General features: G+C 46.1%; 1 long non-coding RNA gene across 1 annotated transcript; it reads right to left on the minus strand.

The window, feature by feature from the left end:
- Positions 1–12,117: 12,117 nt before the first annotated feature.
- Positions 12,118–23,850, minus strand: LOC121093217. Its single transcript, XR_005829531.1, has 4 exons — positions 23,652–23,850; positions 22,599–22,706; positions 13,644–13,716; positions 12,118–12,315 (listed from the first exon to the last, which is right to left on the minus strand). It is a non-coding gene; the product is annotated as an uncharacterized LOC121093217 (long non-coding RNA).
- Between the last annotated feature and the right edge of the window lie 1,653 nt (positions 23,851–25,503).

Raw genomic sequence — 25,503 nt, forward strand, 5'->3', positions numbered from 1 at the left:
TGCATTGCCTAGCCAGCCCGTGGAATAACTGGTGACTGTTTCCCCACTTCTCCCAAGCTATGTGAACTGCTATTTCCATCGCTAACCTAATTTTGTTCCATCAGTTTCACAGCCATTTGCCTTGGCTTAATCCAAATGTTTTGGACAGAGTTTTTAGAGGACCCTCAAGGAATTACCCAGCCTTATCCCTTGGACTGATTCTAGCAGGGATGCATAAGGGGAGTATTTCCATTGTGGGGAGCTCGCTCCATTAAGTCCCCGTGAAATGCCAAGCCTAAATGCTTAAGTCCACCACTGGGAATAGTCACCGAGACAGCAAATTGTGTTCCCGTGTTTCAGGATAAGAGCAGAACGCGTTTTCAGCTCATCATGCTGAGCTTTATACCAGACACTGAAACCCAGAAATACCTACTCCTAAAGAGGGGGCAGGAGTGTGTCACGTAATGTGTTCTCCCGGTGGGAAACAACGTGGATTTACAATCCAAAGGCACCCATGAATTGCTCAGAAATAAATCATCCACAGAACCGATTTAGCGGACAGTGTGGAACAAGGAACACTGTGCAGAGGATTGACAGAGGCCGACTCAGGCTCCTGCCTTGTGCCTCCTCCCGGGGACAGACTGGGGAGCATGCAGCGGGTCTGGCACCCGGGGCCACGCACCCCCCGCCACAGGGCACGCCGGCCCGTGCACGGCTGTGGCACAGCTCACTCCTGCCTTGGAGCAAGAGCAACCAGAGGAGACAGCTGCCTGCTTTCAGACACGCTTGGATGTCCAGTGCAGACATGCCCAAGCCCTGCCCCAGTGCAGGACCAAGCACCACGGACCTGTGCCCAGTCTTGCAGCAGCCCAGGTGATGATCCCATCCAGGATGGCTGCAGTCCAAGCAGCCCACTTTCTTTCCTCCCTCCCCTCTTTTTTAATTTCCCAGTAAATTGCTGGGAAGTCTTCTTTAAAAGAGATCAAGCCCGTGCAGATTATTTTTAAACAAACATTTGGCAAAAGGCTGGACTGCAGCTTAACTGATGAGCAGAGAATTGGTCAGTATGAAAATTCTGTCTCCAAGCACTGGGGGGACAATGGAGGGGGTCGTTGTCGTCATCCCCCATTCACAAATGCTGTAGCAAGAAAGCTCTTTAAAAACACGACAAAGAAGAACATTTGAATGATTTTCCTTATTTTTTGAACTTTCAGAGATCAATGGGGAGAATGGATCAGGTTTTTCTGCCCTTGGTTTTTTTTGCTCAGTCCCGACTGATCCACAGGGCACCATTACACATGTTGTTTTACGTGATCCAAACTTAAAAGTCATATTTCTGTCACCCAGTGGCAGAGAGCAGCCCCTTGTACTCCCAGCGGCCAGCTGAAAGCAGGCCACAGCAAAACACAACTCTTAACACATCTTTTGACAGAAAGGTTTGTTACATGAACTCCAAAGCACATGAAAACATTTTGCCTTCGCAGATCTCAGCAGGAGTTGTCTTATTTTTGTTTTCACATCATAAAATTCTGCCAATTATTTCTAAATAGAAAATGAGCCCAATTAGGGGAATGAGAAAGGAGGAACCCAAAGACTGACACATATGAGTTTGACCCGCGCTGTCAGAACTTGCATTTAATGGGTTTAGGTCCATTACCCATTTGTGCAAGTCCTAACCAAGCCCGTCATGCTCCAGCTCTCCAGGAGATGTACCACAGCTCTGCAGTAATAAGATGTCAACTAAAACCAAGCCAAAGCCCCAAACTTCCCTTCACAAAAGATACAAAAAACCAGATTCTACAGAACACCTGGCTAAAAAGATTATACCTCTTCGCCTTTCTCTTGGGGAGGGAAGGCAAAATTTAAGTCATGGTTTCTCTATAGGTGAACACAAAAAACACACCAGCGAGAAGAATCAGAAGCTTGGAAGCAAGTATCTGAGTAGGTGTCCAATTCAGCTTTTGGACAGTCAGCAGAAAAGGTAAGTGGATTTTTCCCCATGCACTAAACATGGTTTATTATGCTGGGCGTAAACGATTGCTACAGCGAGAGATCAAAGCCTGACGCATTGTGCAGAGGCATTAACTGAAGGCTTACCATACCTGCCATAAGATGTGAAACCAAGTTCCTGTGGTCAGTGGAGACCTCATGACCTCTCACAAGAGTTGACCACAGCATCCTGGTGAAATACCAATAAGTTAATTACATTTTGGCTTTAAGAATCCTCTGCTGTGTGAACAGACTAAGGGAACCTCTTCTGCAAGGTCCAGAGAGCCCCACCAACCCTTGTTGGCACTTGGCATTTGGTGAGGAACAGTGCAAGGGGTAGGTATCGGAGTCCAGCTCATTAGGAGCTATTTAAGCCAACCTGTAGGTGGATTTGGACCTTACAGGAACAAAGCTGCCACTGAGGATCAATACCCCCCGCCTGCTCGGCGAGCACGAGTTCCCCCTTCCATGCCCCGACCCCCCGGCGCGGAGGAGCCTACCTGTAGCTAAACCGACCTCCATTTGCTGCCTTTTAATCAGGGCTCAGCTTGCTAAATATTGTGATTGGCAATACCCCAAAAGTAGGTTTCCTGAATACAGACGCTTTTTTTAAAGTGCGACAACGAAGGGAAAACGAACGGCGAGCTCTGCCTTTGAAGCTGAGATTTCAAGGCAAATAAATATGACTGTGCTATCAATGGTGTTAAGATGCACATTCCTCCCAAACACCACGGCAACGGCCCTCCCCTGTTTTCCAGGTCCATGTGCGTGTGCTGCCTGGGCATGGGTCCCGTCCCCTCCCCACGCTGATGCACAGCACCTTTCCCAGGCGAGGAGAGGGGGCAGGAGGTGGCCCTGGTGAAGCCAACAGCTTTATCACTGATTTCACAGGGTTCCACCTAACATGCTGCAAAGCCTCAGCGTTGACAGCACAATATAAAGTTAGTCGAGGCCAACAATTTTGCTGTGTTTGCATACACCCCACTCTGGCTGAAGAGAAACTGTATGTATACCCTGGGGGAAAGACCTGGCATTTAGTGTTTTGGCCCATTAAGACAAACTGCTAACCACTTATCTGACCTTGGCCCCAGGGAGACACCAGTAACTCTCCCCTATAAAAGATCTTTACAGAATTATTTACCTTCCTCAGTAACAGTTTTATGAATTCCTGTACTTTTCCCCTCACCGTTAAAGATACGCTAATGCCAGAAATGTATTGCTGCTCCATAGAGAGAGATATGCTACTACAATCACATCTAATAATTAAAAAAAAAAAAAAAAGAAATCATAGGTTCCAGCTCTCTGTCCTGTAGGTCATATATACAATACAGCATAAAATTCACAATAGCTCAGCTCTTATAACTTAATTCAAATTTTGACCAGAACTCACACAATTCTTTCAGTAGTTTGGATCAAGCTCTCATAGAAGGAGCTAGTAGGTACCTCAAGGAAGCTATCCGTTTGCTATTTCACTATGCTTCATTAGCTCCAAGCTCCAGACAGCAGTAATGACAAATTTCAAAAAATTAAGAAAAACCAAAAAAAGCCCAACAGTTAGCGTAATTGGTCTAAAAGCAGTCGTTTTCGTTTTCTGTTCTTTGTGAGGGTTATGCTCTTGTTTTTTTTCAGATGTGGTTACCTTCATTTTTCTTAGAACGGCTCCTTGTTTGCCCTCTCTCCCCTGCTCACAGGGCACTTGCTAACTGGAGAGGCAGACGGGCAGGGGAAGGTATCTTTTCAATTTAAAAATAAGAGACTGCAAAGCCCCATGAAGTTTCCAGTGCTACAGACAAGACACGAGCAGCGGCGCTATTTGAGGTCGCACGGCTGTTTTAGGCTGGAGCAGGGCAGCACACGGGCCCCTCGACAGCATTTCACGCGGGGATGATGCTCTCCCCGTGGAGGGGACCTGACCACGTCGCTTCTTGCCTTCCCGGAGCTGAGACCTTTCAGTCCTTCAGCTGCACGGACAGACGCTGGGAGGAGGAGAAGTTACAGAGTTCGGCCCAAGCGATGGAGCCAGAGGGCACCTTGCAAGCAGCTGGGTTCCCTGGGGCTTTGCCCGGTGTCTGTGGGAGAGGCAGAGCCAGCTGGCCTGACCAGCCCAGGCTTTGCTTTTGCAGCAGAGCTGATCGCCCTATTCCTTCTCGATGCACACACTGCGGGCCACCCGTGACTCACAACCAAAGAAAACTCAAACCAAAGCTGCACATGGGGAAGAAACGCCTAAAAGTTACATTATTATGTAAAGTGAGTAGGATCTACAGTGCTGAAAATCATTTCTGAGAAACCCACAATACTAGGCAGAGTGCCACAACCCTCATCCTGCTTATTGTCCCTTCTCAGCCTTGGCAAGGGAAATTACTGCTTTGATTTATGGGTCCATTGGTTGCTTTCCTGCATGGAAACAACCCTGTAAAAATCAGGGCACTGTCATGCAGTCAGTGGTGTCACCCTCCAGCACAGGAGCAGCTGTGAACACGTCACCCACCCGCGGGACATCACAGAAACCCACTAAGGGCTGTCGAGGATACAGCAAGGGGGAAGAAACCCAGGATGAACCCACAGCATTGCTCATCTTGAATTTTTTAGCATTAGACAGGAAAGTGAGAGCTAGTCTTTGATCACGAGAAGTCGATGTTTTGTGCCAGAGGGGATGGCACAGAGACCTGAGCAGTAAGTAGGGGGTGTCTTCACTGTGCGTTTCCTTTGTGCAGCAAACCACTAAATAACATAATCACAGCTGTACAATTAACACACCCACCCACCCCTGCTGTGCTATTGTCAGAGATTATTTTGGCTGGTCACAACTCACAGCATTTCCACTTCTCAATAAGCTGAACCTTCCCGAGCACAAAACTCTCCCACAACTGTTCCTCCTGCACGGAGACCCCCCCTCCCCCAGCCCCCCAGAGGCACCTTACCGTGGAACTCCTCCTTGGCCAGCCAGGCTGAGTCGCTCCCTAGCAGGGGCAGGGGTAAAGCTGCCAGATAAAGCTGCCATCGCACCTGCAGGCTTTTAACTGCCAAACTGGTCACTTCAGTACTGGCAGGTGGGAGAAAGGAGTGACCGTGGGCAAACGCCAGGGAGGACAACGCAGCAGCTGCCCCCACCAGCCAGCAGCGAGGTGCCACTAGATGGTGACAATGCCCACAGAAATTGAACTACCCAGGAGGGAACCCCATCTCCAGTGTGAGGCCACTGTGCACTGAAGGCATTATTTGGAAATAAAAGGTTAGCACTTCTTGTTTGTAAAGAATGAGAATTAATTTAGTCGGTGTTATGGTCAAAAGCACCGGGAGGCGGCGGCGGTTATAGAGAGGTGAGTGAATTCACCTGCTTGGTGTACGTGTGAAATGAGCTATCTCGGTGTGGCCCACACCAGAAATAGATAAACTCCATTTATCTTCATTTCCCCATGCGGCTCCACTGCATCTCTGGTGACCTCGGGCTTAGATCGAGTGTAATCTGGGCTGTGGGATTCACCCGTCATTCCCAAATTGAGCTGATAATCTTCCACCGGGCAACCTCAGCTGCTCTGCCCTTGTCCCCAGCGCAGGAGCCCACGTGTAAGAGCTATCACTGCTCACCTGCCTGGATAGTGCCCTTGTGCTGCTTTTCATAGAACCACAGAACAGTTTGGGTTGGAAGGGACCTTGAAGACCACCCAGTCCCACCCCCCTGCCACGGGCAGGGACACCGGCCACCAGCCCAGGTTGCCCCCAGCCCCGTCCAGCCTGGCCTCGGGCACTGCCAGGGATGGGGCACCCACAGCTGCTCTGGGCAGCCCGTGCCAGCGCCTCGCCACCCTCACAGGGCAGAGTTTCTTCCCAATATCTAATCCAAACTTCCCCCCTTTCACCTTACAGCCACCCTCCCTTGTCCCTCACCACCTGCCCTTGTAAAAAGCCCCTCCCCGGCTTTCTTTTGCATCACACATTCCTGTTTCAAGCTATTGGTTTACAGCACATTCAAAGCAACATTTCAGCAGGACTCTGGCAGTCCATTAAATAATGATGAATTCAGTAAAAAAAGGTGGTTACAGATAATCCATAAAATCTGTAAGCACCAGTGCTGATAAGCAGGAATTGGACGGTAACTGGTTACCAATTTGCTCCCTGTGCAAGCACCGGCATTAGGGGATGCTTTATGCCTGCGAAAGCTCCTCAGCCACCTCCTGGAAGTCAGAGTTGTGCGAAAACGAACAGGTTCGCTCACCTATTTCACCTACCAGCGTGACACTGTAAGACCCTGGATTTGTCTTTCATTCTGTATTAATCACCTAGATGATGCCTTCAAGAAAATGTAAGTTTTCCAATGAGTAGCGGAGAAACTTTTTCCTGGCATTTAATAATCTTTGTCATCTCTGATCAAATGAAATTAAGGGCTCATTTACATCTGGCTGGTTATCTTGTTACTGTAGCTCTTTCATCCAAAACACCCGCTAAAACATGAGAAGGAGCCCAACTTGAAAAAAAAAAACCAAACCACAATACCCAGATTCTTAAAAAATCTATATGCATGTTGTGACCTGCTGTTTATTAGACTTGTGCTAGCTCTCGGCTTGCTGCAGCGCAACGCTGAGCAAGGCTGAAGCCATCACCATCGTTACTGCTGAGCAGACAGCAAATCCACTTTTTTTTAATTCTGTTAAATAATGCCACAACGGTGATGGAAAGAGGGGAACTGCTGGAAAGAACAGAGAGCTTGCAGAAACAGTGACGAGATTTGCAAAAGTATGGTAAATAAATAATCTTTCGAAGGTGGAAAGATAAAAAACCTGTGGGTAATTCTGAAAAATAAGAAGACTATTAACATGTAATTAATATCTGACTTCGGGCTTTGTTTGGCTCTCCTTAAGCCAGCAGAAACATCCTCGTCTCCCCCAAGCAGCAGCGCCATGGATCAGGTGGGCACTGCAGGCCAGGGCTCCGCAGTCACACACTGCAGAGCAGAGCTGCTGTCAAGCCCGGCATCGGCACAAATCCTGAGCAAACCCGACCACTCAGGCCACTAGTGCAAACCACGCTCAGTCACTAGTAGCAGAATAGCATTCCTGTAGTGATGGAGTACCTCTGCTGCCCAGCTGTCCAAAGGATAAACAATTACAAAAACACCATTTAAGAGTGTGTAGAAAGAAAAGGACATCTTCCGTGATGTGGCAAACAGCTGGCAAGTGTATCTGCCAAGCATCTTCACCATCCTTTTTGGGGGATGCTGCAAATGCCATTGCCCAGCTTCAGTTTTCTGTTTTGCTGAGCAGAGTTCTCACCGAGGTGCACACAGACGGGTGTCACTGCGCAGACCGAGATATTCCCACTGCAAATCCCCTTTGCTTAAAGATAGGACTAATTTTACTCATTTCTAAACAAAGCTTCATCTCTTTATTTGAAAATAACTCATTTCTAAATGGGGAAAAAAAAAAAGCCAGTGAATATTTTTTAAAAAAATAATAATAATCAGGTTTCAGTTTTACAGTGAGTGTGAAATACCCAATTCTGACACTTTTCACTTTTCCTATATGTTGCATTTATTTGCACAGCTCTCCTCTTAGCCAGGCCAGCAAGTGACTGCAAACTCAAGGTTTCACCCCTTCCAAGACCACATAAACCCTGAGAGCAGGAGCCTCAGCACTGGGGTGCCCTCCTTGGCATTAGCTGGGAGACCCAGAGCTCTCCTGAGGGGACATCTGGCAGGGGTGGGTCCCTGCACAGGGATGGAGGGTGCTCCGGGGGAGCCCCTGAGGGTGGAGGTGTCCTCAGCTACCGACAATTCCTCTAGTGGAACCACAGACCAAGCTGTGGGCAGCATGGCTGTGGGAAAAATGCCATGTTAGAAGGTGCAAATAAAAATATTCTTCTGCAAAGTGACGCTCTGGCTTTTTCCCAGTTGTACAGAGATTTTTGTGAAAACCAGTCCGCTCATGTACACAACCACCCACTCTCACCTTGGAAAACAAAGACAGCAAAGAAATCCAGAAAGAAAAGAAAATTGTTTTGTGTTCCCATCATGGGACGTCGGTGTGGGGAGTTTCTCTGCTATAATATTTTGCCTGTGTTCCCTGCTCGGCCCAGCCTGGGGCACGCCGTGGGCCGCGGGGCTGGGAGGGGGGAGGCAGGGCGAGAGGCACGCAGCCCGAGCCGTGGTTCCCTGGGCAGGGTCTCCCCATCGCCCCCCGTTCTCTCTGCGCTCTTCTGCGGCTCCTAGACCTTGGCAAATTGTCTGGTTGCTAGAGGTGCCACCTGAGCCTGCCAACTGTCGGCGCAAACCTCACAGCAGCTTCAAAACCTGAAGGGAAAACATCGTCCCAACTTACAGGTGGGGAATTAGTGCTTGGGGTCAAGGCTGCACCCCCTTCGCGGAGACACTGGGGTGGAAAGGAGCTGGTGTCCCCAGGGGTAGCAGCCAAGCGGGGGCCAAGCAGACACCTCATGGAGGCAACCAGAGCTTTGGGGAAAATACCTTTAGTCTTTCAAGATTAAAGGCAGGGTTTCAGGAAGAGCGAGCAGGCACTCAGCGCCTGCCGCTCCCCGGCGCGGCCCGCAACGAGCCGGGCACAAGGTGGTTCCCCCGGCAGGGCCGAGCCGCGGCCGCGGAGCCCGCCGTGCGCTGGGGTGTCAGACGGGGAGGCGGCCATGGGAGGTGCGTGGCCATGCAGCCCATTCCCACCGCAGTGCAGTAACCAAAGTGCTTAAAAACAAACTGCCTGTGGTTAGTTAAATGGAAAATATGCGAGATTGTTCCCTTCCCCGGTACGTGTTTGCCCTGAACCCAGCTCTGCAGCTGGGGCCAAGCTGTTCCCGTGCCCCACACCTTCGGCAGGGCAGGAGAGGGCCCCGTGCCTCCCCATCACCCTTTCGTGCCCATCTCCCAGGGACGTGCATGAATGAAGAGGTTTTGCGATTTTTATTGCAACTAATAATACCCATGGTAGACTCCAAAACTCCCTCCAGGACCACCCTGGGGCTAGGCGGCCGCAGGAGAAGCCTTGTGCCCCATCAGTTCAATGGAGTGCAAACTTCTCTGGTCTGGAGAAGACTGCTTTCCATAGTGGCCCAAGCTCACCCGTGACAACAAGAGGGCTTCGTTATTGTAACCCGTGCCTCCAAGGTGACAATTACTTCTCCAGACCTATGAAAAACAAAAATCATTTGAATATTTCATCATATAAACAACCTGATTCTCAAGCCTGGGCTCGGTTATTCCATCTCAAAACAGATGTGCGGTGGAAGATGACAAAGCAAAGGAAAGGGACCACCAAACAAATGCTTTCTACAAGCACAGAATTTATCTAGGTCTCATTGAAATAAACTGCTGTATCCCGGCAGTGAGCACTGCAAACTGTCAATGATTTCCATGTTTCCCCGACTTTCTGGCACACATATGGAAATACGTTGTTATAAAACATAAGCAAAAATTTCAGACTAATTAAAGGGATTTTTATCTGGTTAAAATCATATCTTGTGTGGGGTTTTTATTTTTTAAAACAGGCATCTCCTTGCCTGTGTGTTCTGAATAGCGTCTTAGATTATTAAAGCAGAAAGAAGCTTCACAAAGCTAATTTACACCACGCTGTTATTGTCTGTTTATTTTTGCATGTCTCCCAGTACAGTCTAGTCAGCCCTCCCTTTCTTCACCAGCGCTTTCTAATCAATGGCATTTTCAGACTCTCTTGCCCGAAAGCAGGAGACAGGATGGTTCAGTGGTTAGGGCACTAGACAGAAATACAGCTCGCTGCTGCCAGCGTCCCGTGGGATCCTGGGCAAGGCGCTCACCCGCTCTTTGTCTCTGCTCCCCATCTGTAAAGCACACCATCTTCCCAACTCACGGGGCTGGCCCAAAGCGCACAGCGTTTCATTTGAGTGGGGTAATGAGGTACAGACTCAGCTTACGTCTGCCTCCCTGCATGCCACCACCGTTTATCAAGAAAAGCTACAAAACGATTGATGGGAGGTGTACGCTGTAATTGTAGGCAGTAACGCAGCTGTAGGTAAGGCATATGACTTTGAAGAAAGGAGATACATGAAAGCGTGCAAGGGCGCTTCAGTCCCTGGGGTGGAATGTAAATACTGGCTTTCCGGGCAAACACCCTGCTCCAAAGTTGGAGTAACTTTGTTCAGGCATAAATACCGTGCTTTAAATAGCACGGCAGTGCCTTATCTTCCTATCTCGACTATTAAGGAACCCTTTGTTTTTCAGCAGACTGCCACTGGCCCCAGCGGAGTGTGGCGGCCAGGGTGGGTATTAGCCCCCACGGCGCCTGGCACAGCAGCAAGGGATGCTCGTCCTGCTCCAGGGAGACCCCTGCATGTCGCAGACAGCCTGGCCAGCAGTGGCTGGAGCTGCACAGGAGAACACCTGGGAGCTGGAAGGGAAGGCAGGGCCACCTGCTCCCCCACCGCACGTCTTGAACCCAGGTTACGGCCGCGAAGCCGGGCAGCAGCCCTGCAGCCTCCCAGGAGCGCATCCAACGCAGCCACGCAGCACGGGGCAGGTGCCATGCAAGCACCAGCCCAGGTCCCTCTCTGAGCTCCCTCGGGGGCTTCAGGGTCCCCGGAAAATCACTTTTTGTCACCCTGTGGAGTCTGAGAAACTAAGCAAAGGCTCTTGGTTATCACTCTTGAGCAGAATCTGGAAAACATGTGATTTAATTCAAACAGCTGGTCTCTTCGCCCTCTGTAAAATACTACAGGTAGCTTGAACAAAAAGGGTATTGGTATAGAGTTTTCCATTTCAAACAGGTAAAATCCAGCTTAAGTCCAAAAGAATTGCCAACATAAATGAGGTTGTGGTACCAAGTTAGCTCCTTCTCTGGCGAACTCAGCACCAGGACACAGCTGAGCCGGCTGCGGCTCTGGCTGTGCTAACGGGGAGGGGACCTGAGACAACCACCCATGTCGGACCTGCTGGGGCTCACCAGTAAGACCACTGCCCAGGCAGGGTGGTACGCTGGGCCCTGGCAAGGTAACCGTGTAATGACCCGGGGGAAAGCCTGAAGCGTTGTTACAAACAGTGAGTTTTTGTAACAACCGAATTCCCAAGGCTTGGCCGTGCTGGTGGGAGCTGAGTTTGGTGGCACACCCACCGCACGCTGCAGTGGGTCGGTAAGCTACACCGCTCTCTGGGGTGTGATGCTACTTTCTCCATAGGCCTGTTTCATCAGTTTAAAACCCTCCATAAATCCAAATGTTCATCACAACTGCTATGGATGCTGGGTTGCACAAGCATATGTTCCTAATGCACGTGTGAATCACCAGCAAGGTGAACCCATTTGTTTCCTAAGTATTATGGGGTGATTAAGTTTCCTGTTTGTAACAGAATCCATGAAAAAGCAACAGAATTTTCTGTTTTCTTCCACATACACAGGCTGGTAGCAATAATCTATCATTCAATTACTGGGAAGCTTTCATAACTGTAAAACACACACCACTGTATGCGTACTGGTAACAGTAATACCTACAATTACTGAGTAAAGCCCAGTTTGCCTTAAAACAGTAGTTGACTATAATTAGTTATACTTACCTAATTGCAGCTCATCACACCCCTGACTAAGCGGAGATCAGCAGCACTTTCATGAACACACCTCTGAATGCAGTGGTGCACATGGAGCAGGCATTGCCTTGGGGGAACGTGAGCACCAAGGACTAACCCATTTAATCAGCACCCAGATGACGCCAGCCCCGAGTCAGCCCAGCTCCTGCCACCCTGTAACGTCACCCTGCGGCCAGGGAAGCCCCGCCAGCCACATCTACAGGACCCACGTTCATGCACCAGCATCCTCAGTCAGGCTCAGTGCCCGGGGAATCGCGGTCAGTAGGTGAAGATCCTATGGATAACGAGTGGACACGTACAGATGTTTCATAAAGCAGAAGGCAAATAATTAAGACCTTGTCAATGGTTTAATACTCATTCCTGATACGAGCTGCTGATCTGACCCACAGGTACTTATTCATTCAGCAGGACATAACAGCACGTACTTGACTTTAGCCATGTACACTATGTACATGTTTCTTTTCTGAATCAGGCTTATAAGTAGTCCATACCTGGAATTGATTATTTTTTTCCACTGAAGTTTTGTGAAATATTAAGAGTTAGAAAGAAAGTTTGAAAGGAAATATTTCTTTTATTGAATGCAATTAATTCCTTTCCTCTTGCTACTGGTCTACAGGCATTTAAGGCAGAGATGGGCTGAGGGAGCAAGAGGTGAAGGTCTTCCCAGGTCTGCAGCTGATCAACAGGAGCACGTTGAACACCAGCACCGGGCTACACAAACAGCACAGCAATGCCATTTTCTGGGAGCCTTGATATGTCAGGTCTTAGGTGAAGAGCTTGGTTACCATAAATGGCTACTGGGAAAAATGAAAAAAAAAAAAAAAAAAAAAATCAAAATTAATCATTTGGGCAGAAACCTGCTGAAAACAGAGAAATAAAGAGCAAACAAAGCCTATTACTGGAATGGCCAGTGTGGTTCTGCAGGTGGCTGGTGGTTCACAAAGGCCATTTTAGCCGGTGTCCTGCGGGGCAGCCCCGCCATACCGGCCGTCACACGCTCCCCTGCCCCGCTCAGGACCAAGAGGTTCCATGACCTTCTCTGCCTCTCCATCTTGTGAGTCTGTACCATCATTTCAGCATGTATCACTCACAGTCGGTATTATTAGTCATCGTAATATTATCCAGCTGCTTGTTGTTTTTATAAAAAATAATAATAAAAAAAGACGACTATCATATTTAACTTTATGAACATTTTGCTGTAACAAGACTTTACCAGATGTTCTGCCCCTTGATTATGCATGCCACAAAAGCGTGTTTTATAATGACATAAATACAAAGCAAGATGAAAGTCATGGAAATGCCTGTGTGTTCTTTTCTTAACGCAGCTGCATTTGAGACGGTTTTTACATCTGTCAAGCATAAATCAAACAGGGAAAAACAATCCTCGTGACCAGCCCATTCCTTGACAGAGTCAGTGTTTTCTGTCACAAACATTGGTCCACATCAAGGATTAATCTCCATTATAAACTTCCACTTCCCACTTTCATGGGGAGATTAAGTTCAACGTTACTAAAGCATTTCCAAGTCTGGACTGGGAAGTGTTGAGAGTTTCAGTTTGACTACATTTATTGATCAGCGTTACGAAAGGTAAGTAATGAGCACTGCTTAAGGGAGATGCCCGTCAGCTATAATTCCTAATTTCTATTCCCAGCAGTGCCAAAACATACAGCAGTGGCTACGGCCAAATCTTTGACCTGGGCAAGAGAGTTTTTTGTGGTTTTGGGGGGGACATCTTAATTAATTAATAGTTGAGACGCTCAGATGAGACTTCCTTATTGGTAAATATGAATATTTATTCTGTTTAAACATTTCATGTGACACCACTGGGGCACTGGCAAGCAGGATATCATATAAATGACAAACAGGCTGAAGTGATAAAGTGTTACTGTGTAAGCATAAAATATAGCGGTACCAGGAGAAAGAGTACCCAGCTTTTTTCTGACGTTTCCCAAGCAAAGCACTCTCTGTGGCAAGCCCTTGGCTGCACGTTACCTATATCCTGTATGAATGAATTTCTTTTTTGTGTGATTGTTCAAAGCCAGTATGTCCGTTTCTATAGAAGCACCCACAGGATCACTGAAAACCACATATTCAGCTCTTGTTAATGTCAGCAATGACGTACCAGAGCAAGTACTTGTTTGTCCTGAAGAAATACAGGACTTCCACTGCTCGAGTGCGAGCCTGCTGCCGAACGCCTGTTCAGAAAAAAAAAGAAAAGAAAAGAAAAAAGAAAAAAAAAGTTGTTGACATGAGAGGAAAAACCAGGTTTCCTGTTTGAACTCTGACAGGTACTGGAAGATATGAGTAACATCAAATCTTGGTCTGCTCTAAAGGCAGTCTGTGGTCAGGGGGTTCTCACATTTGTTTGTGTGGAACAGCTTTGAATTGTTTGCAGATACCGCGCAGAAGAAACTCAGAGATCTTTATCGGGGCGCAGGACCTGTTATGAAATACATGCATTTGTGAACAGGTTACAGGAGATCAAAACGGCTCCAGATGATATGCCTCACATGCTGTAAAATGTGGTAGATGCTCCCGAGATACCTCCGAAAATATCACATGTCGCAGCGTTGTCGAGTACAGGCAGTGGCCACCTTTATTTCCATTTCTCACTCTGCGGCAGGCGAAAGGAGTTTGGGGGATTTTTTTCCAGATCATTCTTGTTTCTTTTTTTTTTTTTTTTTTTTTTGACTGCTCAGATTAAAACTTTCCTTCGTTATGATTTTCACTAACAGAACTACCCAAACAATTGCAAAGGAAACTAGATGCTGGAGAAAATGGCTTAAGACACCCTGGTTTGCGCCGGCTGCGTGCCGTGCTCTCCCCTGCGGTGATGCTGCCGGGCGGGTGGGGGGTCATGTCGGCACAGCTGCCTGCATCTCCTCTGAGCTGCACAGCCCGACAGGGAAACCTGCAGCAAGGAGAGCCAGGATGGGTCCCGCACGAGCGGTGCAGACCGTTCTGCAGCAGGAGGGAGAGCAGACAGACCGGGATGGGAACCCTGCCGGCAGACCCCTCAGCGAGCCGAGGGGACAGGGCCAGACGGCGACACCCCGCCCAGCTCTAAGAGGTGCTGGTGAGAGCTGCACCGTTTGTAAGAGGCTTCCCAAAGTGCTCTGCCAAAGCAGTTGACCAAAATCCCAGCTGGAAGCCTCTTTCCCTGGCAGCACAGCCGGCCAGCCAACAGCGCGCTGCTTCCTCCCATCTCAAAGATCAGCCCCTACAAACCTGTGGACAATGTCTAAGCGGTTTGTCAGACACCGTGCGAGGAGCTCAGCCGCCCCCAGACCAGCGACTCACCCTCCAGCCCAGGTCTCCCGGTGCGATGTGAATCACAGAGTCACAGCGGGGCCAGGGCGGCCAGGGGCCGCTGGAGCTCACCCCACCCCCCACCCCCCGCTGCAGCAGCTCTCCTAGAGCAGGACCCACCACGTCCAGGCGGGTTTGAATGTCTCCAGAGAAGGAGACCCCCCAGCCTCGCTGGGCAGCCCGTGCCAGGGCTCCGTCACCCGCAGGGCAGGGCAGTTCTTCCTCACGTGGAGCTGGAACTTCTCGTGATGCGGTTTGTGCCCGTTGCCCCTTGTCCTGTCGCTGGGCACCACTGGAAGGGGCCTGGCCCCGTCCTGCTGGCACTCGCCCTGTAGATATATAAATAAAGGGCTCCAAGGGCCCTGCTTGGTCCCTTCCTTGTGACCAGCACATCTCCAACTCCGGCACCCAATCTGCACTCACATGCTTATGATGCCTTCTCCTTTCGACCACCCCAACGTTGCATCACGGGGCCTTTGTATACACAAAACTAAGCCTCAATTTTCTTTACACTCTATTGCAAAACATCTTTTTCAAAACTCTATTAAAAGGCCTCCCCGAGCTCTGCTACCCCCGAGTCATGTCAGGAGATACAGCTAGTTCACAGCTCCATGGTGCAATTCAGTAAGTGAATTCCCTACAGCGGCTTCAGCTCATCCATCCATCTGAGCTCTCCTCAAAGCTGCGGGTCCCAAATTCACACCATCAGCGCTCTCACAGCCCAAACTGAGTCCACACGAGGAGCTTCCACCAAAACCAGAGGCAGGTCTGCATGCCCACCCGATGAAAGGGGACAGTCCTCCAGGAGCAACACTCTTCTTGGAGAGCATCGACACCTTGATCCATTACCATGAAACCACCATGCCAAGATACCACCAGGAGTTTATCGGAACTTCTCCTCTGGGCTGTGCCCTGCGCAGTGACGGGGGTCCCCAGCTGATGGGGGACAGTGCTCAGCACCACACAGGGTCAGACCTTCCAAACCATCAATTTTAGAGCTACTTGCACATCACTAACCTCAAACCTGCAGCTGATGAGACAGCGGCAGTGAGCTCCTCTCAAAACACTCGTGGCCCCTCAGAGCTGAAGGCTTTGCCTCCTTACAGGCTGCAGACTCAGGCGCAGGAATGGGTCACAGCTACGGAGACTCACCAAAGGCAACGCTGTACAGATCTGTTACTGTTTGATTCTGCCTGCACTCATGGATTTGGGGTTTATTTTAATTTTTCCAACTGATGTGTGAGTCTCCTCTGCTATAGTGAACGCTCACGGAAAGCAAGTTTTCATTTTGCAGGCTGTAATACACATGGAAGTAAAGTGAAAATTAAAACCATTCAATCAAGGAACAGAACAATTCCCTACAAGAGGGCTAGCCAGTGGCAGCTGAATAACAGTTAGGATTTCCGATCTGGGCTAGTCATAAATTCACTTAGCTTGCAAAAGCCTTTCTTCAGCTACTTGTAATAACTAGCAAGTTCGAAGCAGGAAAAAAGCTGCAGGTTCCCCAGACAGCTGATGCACAGCTCAGCCCCTCAGAGCACACGGCTGGAGGAACAGAAACTCAGCAAATAATTACCCCCTTAAAATATTAGGTATTGTGTTTGTTTTCATTTCTGCGCTAGAACCCTTTCAGATTCATTATTTTCTATACTAATTTTTGTAAATTTAGTGAAGTGTTTTTTTCCTCACAGGTCTGGATGGATTTTGCCAGCTGGATTTAGCTGGTGGTTGCAGTGCAGCTGACACAAATGCAGTATTAACAATATGTTCCCAATGGTCTGATACCGAAATCCCCCTGAAATGACTGGGACCTAAGTAAGTAGTTAACTTAGTACCTGTGCTTAAGAGCTTTCCTGACTCAGGGCTATAAATCACAAGAGAAAGCTGGAGGAATCCTCGTGTCACTGAAATCATTGCCCAGTCACCACTTATTTGAGGATATCAGGATTAAGCCATTAACTTTTTTGTAGTAATTCATACCAATGTCATTAGAAATGGACTTGTATAATCTAAAAATGCATAAAGTAAAACCTAATGATATCAAGAATAAGAAAACCCAGTAGATTCATAACTAAAAATAATATTGAATTAATTCAGTATTACATGACACAGCAGTGGAAAAAAATTTAAAAACAGGGGCACTGGCTGCTCATGTACAGCACTACAGCATCATAAACTTACCAGAGTGAAGGGTTTAACTGAATACTAATCTATAGCAAATTTTTTAATAACTTTCAAAGTGAAACTGCTTAAAATAGCACATAACAGATCCGTGTTCCTTTGTCTTCAAGTATTGCTGTGAATTGTGACATTCAAAGTGCTGTCCCGGTTGTTGCTGTCTTGTTTTAGCAAATAATAAGGCCAGGTGTGCTCATACTCTTTGTAGATTTTGAATAATAATGGACAATCAAGAAGATAATCAAATTTAAGCAAGAGATAAGAAAGCCAGATTAATTCAATTATTAAATATTATTTCTGTTCATTACATTAATTTGTTACAATTTCATTAAGGCATTTTCCCTTTTTAATTAACTCTTCATGCTTAAGTGCTGCTACCAAATGTTTTGATTCTTATTGGAATAAAATAATTACAAGGAATAGTCCTCTTGATCTTATTTAAATTTTTTTCTTTTCAACTTCTCCTTTTAGTTTGGATTTTGAGACAGTTAGTAAGATGCAATAGGGCTCTGAGTGCTCTGAGCAAAAGCTTCATTTATTATATCCAGACGTTCCTGGTAACAAACACGCCATCCAGCCCTGCTCTGTAAATCCCACTGGAATTCCAGACATCAGGTGCCACACGCTGTACGTGACTCCAGCTCTGAATTAATATTTATCAGCAATATTACCCGATTTTACATTATCAAATAGGACACACAGAGGCTGAGAATCAAAATAGCGTGTTGGCTTGTTAAGAAGAAGAAGAAAAAAAAGCATTTTTAACAAAGCAACTGCTTTTCAAAGTGTCTAAATATTTTTGTCTTTTTCTCTTTTTCTTTTTTTTTTTTAATTCTATACTTTCAGAATATATAACCACAAGCATTTGAGCAAACTAGAGAAAAGAAACTGTTGGTAATTTTCTGTAAGTTTCAAAAGCCAGCAGGATATACATGCCATTTTATGTTTCTATCTATAGAGACCTGCAGGCAAACGTACAGTGGAACAAAGATAGACATCTAGATATATGTGTACCTGCCGTTTGGGTGCCTATATGGAGATAGATTCTTAATTAGATAAGTAAACAATGGAAACTTTTAAAGTTCTCCATTTGAGTGTACTGAACTCTGTATTTCTTTTGCTTCTTCAGTAATAATTTTTGCTCTGCTTTCCGTGCATTACAGCTGATCACAGCGCATCCAGCACTGCCGGTACACGGCACAGCACTGTGGGCTTCTGGGCCCAGCTTTGGCCCGCACTAAACAACCAAACACATCCAAGTGAAATAACTATCTTTGATTCAAATATTTCTTTGGCATTTAACATTTTTTTTTTTTTTTTAGCAGAAAAATAATTTCTGAACTACCGAGGCAATTGCAACATGAAAGACCTCAAGCAGAACTAAAGCAGCAAGCTAAAATTTGAGAAATGTGGGTTTATAATAGGTGCAATAACCAGGGTCCCACATGGGACCTTCGGTGAGGGCTGGACCTCCCGGAGCAGTGCTGCTCCCCCTTGGCCATCCCCCCTTTCTCACTGCTACCAAAGGAATATTCAGCAAAGTCGGGATCATTCTCCAATGAATTCTAGATGGGAAAAGTCAAACATTTTCCAAACCTGGGGAAAACAGATACCAGATCACAAACCACACACACCCAGTCCGTTTCTTTCTTTTTTTGCCTCTCCCCATCTGTTATTACCGTGCTGCTGCTGTGACCCAGCCCCAGGCTCGTTGCCAGTAACCAGCAATAGCCGTTGCTGCTGCAAGATGCTTGAATACAGAACTCAGCTTATATACCATGAAACCAACAGCCACAGTCAGGTTAGATGTTTTTACCCGTAGTTTGGCTGGACATTGTCATCGCTTGTCCCCATGGCTTTGGGGATCACGTCCCTGTCAGCCCAGAGGACAGGTGGGGTTTGCCCCAGATCCCAGAACTGATCAGGTTAAGCCTGCAGTGATGATGCTCCTCTAACACACCTAATGCCTCAGTTTACAATGAACCAAGTACACATTTTGGGGGAAGAGAGACTGTATCATCGGCTAGCAGGGATCACTAAAGCTCTGGAGAGTTCAGCAGGACTGTGACTACGCACACAAGATTCAGTTCAGACCACAGGACCTGATTCAGAAGCCCATGAGATCCATGCGCTGGGTTCCCAGCACTGCTGGAAGAGCCATTCAAGTGTCTGCAGAAATCAATCACTTCTAGCAAACTGAAAAGCAATTTGCTTATTTTTATTAAACTTGCTTTTCCCATATACTGGCAAGGCTTTAAGGAAGCAAAGATATAAAACAGAAATATTTAAGAGAACATTCATTAATTTGTAATAGCTACAACATTGTGTGTTTCAAAACCCCATGTCTCTGGGAATCATGTGTTAAATATTCATCCCAATACTTACGCAATTCCAAAGAGGATATATATTTCTTTGCAAGCAAACTTTAAAAATTAATGAAGTGAAATAAATAAATCCAATAATATCCAGATGATGACTGACTAACTTTGCTCTCTTAAAGAAATCCGATGGCTTCAAGAGCCTTCTCCTCCCCTGACAGCCAATAGAGTTCCATTTTAACTATAGTTGATGGTTTCTTAGTCCTTGTAACAAAGGATTAAAATGTACAATTTTGATAATAAAACCTGTCTGTAAAACCAGAATGTGAACCAGGCATCAATTAATAGGCTGAAGGCTTTTCCAAATTTATCACGCCATTCTCCAACAAACTTCCCCCAGGTGCCCAGGTGCAGGAAGGGCTGGATGGCAGTGAGTTTGGGAAAGGAAAAAAAAAAAAGATATTCCTGGAGAACTGCCCCAAAAAGGGTATGTGATCTAAAAGACAAAAGTCAGCAACTTATCAGTGGGTAAATAAAAAATAAAAATAAAATTTAAAAAGTAAAAAAACTAAAATCTAGTGATAAGCAAAGCCCAGTGACAATGCTAAAATGCCCCCCGGTGCCTGGTGCAGTGACATTGCTGTGGTACGGGGAGTTTATCAGCTCCTTAACCCAAGTGTTCCTGGAGGTTTGGGGCACTGCTCGGAATCCTCAGTACTTTTTGGATGTCTAAAATAGCCTCCAAGTACAGGATATAAAATCTAACATACAGCTAGGTGCACAAGTAACAAGGTCAGATCCTTTAGTATAGCATACAGGTATGTTTCATCTTACGCGAATTTGGAGCGTTCACTAGAAGTGAAAGTTGGCACTGAGATGAGGCTAGCTCAGTATCTCCTGCTCATATCTTCAAACTTCATGTGAGCTATAAAAGCTGCACAGATTTTGTGACAATCCCTCACTTCATTTTATTCTAGGCTGGAGGGAGGTAAAAAGGAGGGAAAGAAAGCAAAAAGATTAATAAAGAAATAAAATCCTTGCTCTTAATAGGAGAAAAATAAAGCAAAAGGATTCATAAAGGGATAATAAAGAAAATCCTTGCTCTTAAGAGCAAAAGATAATTCTTGGGTTGCAAATGTCACTTTTCAGTTGATGAATTTCTCGCTCCCACCAAATGTTTCTTTGATTTTTCACTTTCAGGGTCTGTGTTGTATAAATATTTTATTTTTGACCACAACAGAGGCCGCTCATAACCCATTTATGTGTTCCTGGGGCTCCTATTGATGCCATTTCAGGATTCTCTATAGCATTTCGTGCTAATTTTATCAGTATCAGTTTTATCCCACCTATTGTGTGGCTGGTAAACTTGAAAGCACTGCATGACATCCAACACTAGGAAATCACCACGGAATTTTGCCTTCAGATTTCAACACTAACTCTTCAGTAGCTAGAAATCCAGGCTCAGAGCAATAATTCTGTTCCTGCCACACAATGTAAGTATCCAAGTGGTTGTAAGTACTGCTATTTTTAGCTCATACAAAGCTTCAGCTTCCCCAAACCAAAAAAAAAAGGCAGAAATGAATGAGAATCATCTGCAAAGCGTGTGTTCAAATCATCTACAATACTCCAAGTGTGTGTGTTCTAAGTGGTTTTTGGGACTCAGGGATTATTCCAGTTTTCTGGTTAAAATCCACATCAGCTTCATACACCAGGGTGGTACAATTTCACTTTTTTAGCTTTCTGGCTATGATCCAGCTCCCAGCCACACTTCTTTCTTGGGCCACCTGAACTTACCTCGATTTTCTCCTTTCAATCCTGATTCTCACTTGGTCGTGGCCATGACCACTGAACCGAGTACCCAGACCCAAATCATGCCTTACCCGTAAGTTGCTCTCTACAGTACAGGATTTCCCAGACAGTATTGTGCAAATGCATATGCGCATTGTAAAAAAAACTCCTCTGAATGCAAACTTTCCTAAACCCTTTGATGACAGCAATAGAAAGTGGGACTGCAAGTGCTGATGCAATGCCACTTACTTGCATTTCTCATTATTATAACAAGCAGGCAGTCTACAGGCTCTAGAAACCAAACAGCAGCCAGGGACCAATTCTCCTCCAGTTGCTACCCTGCTGCTGATAAAATGTTATGGCATAGACAAACTCTGCCCCCGGACTTTTATATAGACACTTGTACACATGCAGGCCCACAAAAGGCACTGACATCACTGCTTTTAATAGCAATTAGCATGTCAAGACAGGAGGCAGAGTATTTATCTGTTTGAGAAAAATGCTGCATCCAACCAGCAACATCACAGCACCTTTATTTGAACAGGAGCAAAATACACAAGCAAAGAGGAGAACAGGAAAGACGCTGCGTGGCGTTGGGTCCCAAAGACACACAGACCCACAGCTCCATCATCCCTGCTGCTGCTGCTGGAGCTGCTGCTCCTGCACTGAAGGCAGCTGGGCAGTTTTCCCCGCAACAAAAGGAGATGTGCTCACTACCCAGACAGGAGAAAGTAAAATTTCAAAGAAGAAACCCTAAAATGTGGCAAGGGTGGTACATACCACCTGGAGTTTCAGAAAGCTAGCAGTTTGTTTGGTTCATTTTTTCTACATTTGTTGTATTTCTGTTTTGGTTTTATTCTGTTCCACCTCCTTTCTCTCTTTCAGGTCCTGTGTTACCATCATTACTTAACTGGAAAGGGCTTTCTTTAAACATTTCCAAGTAGCCTTTGGAAGGATATCTTTCCACAGCCCTCAGAGTTTCTACCGAAATTATTTTCCTCTCCTATCTTAACAATCTTTTTGGTTCAACAGTATACTTTATCTTTCTGTGCTCTTCTTTTTTAACAGCCCTCCACACGACCATGAGGTACCAGTCAGAGAGTTTCCATTGACTTCACTGAGCTTCTGTTCACACTTCACGTTCAAAAGTTTTCTGCCCCTTCTCATCTTCAGATCCCTTTACCGCAATGCTTCCTACCCACACAGAAACTAGTTTGTATGAGCTGGAAATCTCATGAGACTGTGGCTCTCAGGTTGTTTCCAGTTCCCAAAGGTGGCAATGTTTTTTGCCCTCAAGGGGTTTTAGTAACTCCCATTCTGAACTGGCTACAAACAGAATTTTTCAGACATAAAAAGTCCTCAGATCTGGTCAGATTTAGATTTTAAAAAACGAGGGTACTCAGCCACTTTCAGACCTATCGATTTCAGAAAGTTTGAGTGATTCTTCAGCATGGATGCCAAAGTGGCTGCCCATTGCCAGGTACCTGGGTATCCAGCCGCACCCAGAAGGTGAACACCAACAACGCATTATCAAGTTGATTCACCAGAGATCTGCAGGGAAGTCTCAGATCCAATTCTGTTCAGTGTTTTCCCTAAAATCAGGGATGATAAAACAGAAAGGGCACATTTAGTTTTGCAGATGATGGGAATGTGGAAGCCATTGCAAACATATCAGAGAACAGGACTGAAGTTTAACATGATCTTTACAATAGAAATAAAAATGGATTACGTTCAACATGGACAAGTATCATAAATGAAAGGAGTAAGCACTAATACGCACCTGCAAATGTGCCTTGTGAAAAGATTATAGTGAACAGGCATCTATAATTGCAGGCTGTTTCCAAAAGAGTGAATATGCAATATTTCCTGTAGAATACACAACCAAATGCATCAGCTGTGTGCAGTATCAGCGTGGCCTCAGCTGTTCCACCAAACCGCTTTGCGCCTTCAACTTCAAGAAGGATATGGAGCAGTTGGAGAGAGTGCAAAAGCCAAAGAGAAGAATGACCAGACAACCTGGAAATACAGCCTATGGGAGAGGACTAAGAAAACTGAGGTTGCTGAGCTCAGAGAATGGGCCACCAGCAAGGGAACAACACAATCACAGTCCCTAAAAGGCATCCAAACAAGAAAATAGTTTACTGGGCACATCCACAGATGATAGTGAAGAGGATGGACTTAAATTTTGGCAAGAAAGATTCAGGTTAGATGTTCAAGGAAACCCTCTAGTGAAAGGAAAGCACTGGAATAGGCTGACTGGAGAAGCTATGGAGCTCCCATCATGGGAAGTCTTTAAAAGCAGATTAAAAAGCTTTTCACTGCAATGGCAAAGGTAGTTTTTCCTGTAGTGGTTCAGGGGAAGGGCCAGAAGACTTGAGAAGTCCTTTCCTTGCTTATTAAACAGCTAGCTATGGTTAGGTTCTCTGGGAAGATCAAAGCGAACCCTTAACCAAGCACAATGCAACTGCAGATTCATGGATGTTGTAATGATACAATTTTCTGCATTTTTAAACCCTCAACAACAGTTAGTGGCCAACCTTGCCCAGAAAGTCCACACAGATGATGCAATTCCACTCTGCTGACAGAGGTCTATGGTGGGAACAGGGAAGAGTCCACCTTGACTGTTTTTCACTTGCAGATCCAGAGTTCTCCAGAAACTGGCTTGGCTTGAGTGAGAAGGATGGAGCTCCAGCACTTTTCCATGACACACTTGAGCTCGTATTTTCTTTCTTAGTCTTTGTCTAACAACAACAAAAATAAAAGCATTGTCAGATCTCTCTGCTTTTGTGCCATCCTGTTTTCATTCCCACCCACCATCTGGCTGTTCCTTACCCTTCTCCCACCACCCTCAGAGCTCTTCCATCAACATAACATCTGGGCATCGACAAGAACATTAGGATTTTGCCTATTATGGAGAGGTCATTTCTGAGATCAGCCTTCCCAAGCACTAAGAGAAAAGAAGAAATGAAGCAGGAAAAAGATGAGTAACAGCAATTGCCACATGGGCAGCAGAACCGGACATTCTTTGAGCAAAGCGAGTCCCAGGAGTTCCTGCCTTCCACCCCATCCCTCCTTTATGCTCTCCTCAGCATTGGTCAAGGCAAAGGTAAACAACCAACAGAACATCCTGCACTTCAACCAGGAGCAAGATGTTGCAATCATAAACTCTGAGCCAAATCCTCACGTTATGCTGATGATTTATCCCAAAGGAGGGTCTGGCCACCCTGGCTTATTGTTCACACACGCTGTGTGCATGAGGTTCACTCAGATTTTGCTCCCTTGACTAGCTTGATATTTACTTATACAATTATTTTATGTAGACTTATTGTTCAAGCCTTTTCTTCTGTTCTTGTAAAGATTAACTTTTTAGAAAGATGTTCAGCTGGCAAAACAGTTTGAAATATAATTCTCTGGTGGTCTATTTTCAGAAAGGAGATACTTGATGGTCACTATATTTCACTACTAGCATTTAGTGGTTTTAAAAGTTGTTTTCTCTTCTGCATATTAACATAATTTGTTTACTATAAAAAGACTCCTAAACATATATTTGTACAATCTTCCTTGTCCATTACAGAATGAAACCTGAATGTTATATCAAAGAGGCTGAGGCAAAGTCTAGTCTCAAAATGTTCTTACCCAAAACCAACTCCACTTGCAGACTCTAACTGCTTATTTTCCAGATAAGCTCAAAAGCCTTTAAAACAACAACACAGGCACGTACACCACACCCCATCAGAAATGCATCACATTCCGTTATTGTTGCAAGAAATATCATGATAAGAATCCCAGTGCACAGGAGACAGACTCGCCAAAAGCACAGACTCTGGTCTTCTGCACTCAGCAGACAATATCAGTGGAGAATAAATAGTGACTTTAAAAGCAAGTTGCACGACTTACAGCTGTGCTTCAAACACTGCTCCTGCTTTCTGCTCCTGCCCGCAAAAAAGCAGGCAGGCAAAGATCTCAGACACTAGAGGACTCTTCAGGAAAAGGATTTTTAAGAGATCAGGAAAAACTGTCCTCTTCCCTCATCAGTCATGCTTGCCACTGATGTTTTATTCTGGGTAGACATTTAACTGCAAGTACTATTTGACATGCCGCACTCCCGTCTGCAGAGGATATGATTACACGGTGGGGCAGGGCATTCTCTGGCTGTGAGAGCTTCCCTAGCTGAGACAGCAGGATCAGCCAGGTCTGCCCACAAAACGTGACCTCTGTGGGTTGCGTGTACATGGGCAGGAGAGAGAAGAGTGCCAGCAAGGCAGCACGAGCAGTGCAGAAATCATCATAAAATAATATCGATAAATAAGAAGTAGCTCAGAGCAGAGCTAGCAAAATAATGAAGAGCCTGAGGGAATGGATTGTAGAGGGAAGATTAGAGGAATTGCT

This window comes from Falco naumanni, chromosome 8 (genome assembly GCF_017639655.2).
Source record: "Falco naumanni isolate bFalNau1 chromosome 8, bFalNau1.pat, whole genome shotgun sequence".
NCBI lineage: Eukaryota > Metazoa > Chordata > Aves > Falconiformes > Falconidae > Falco > Falco naumanni.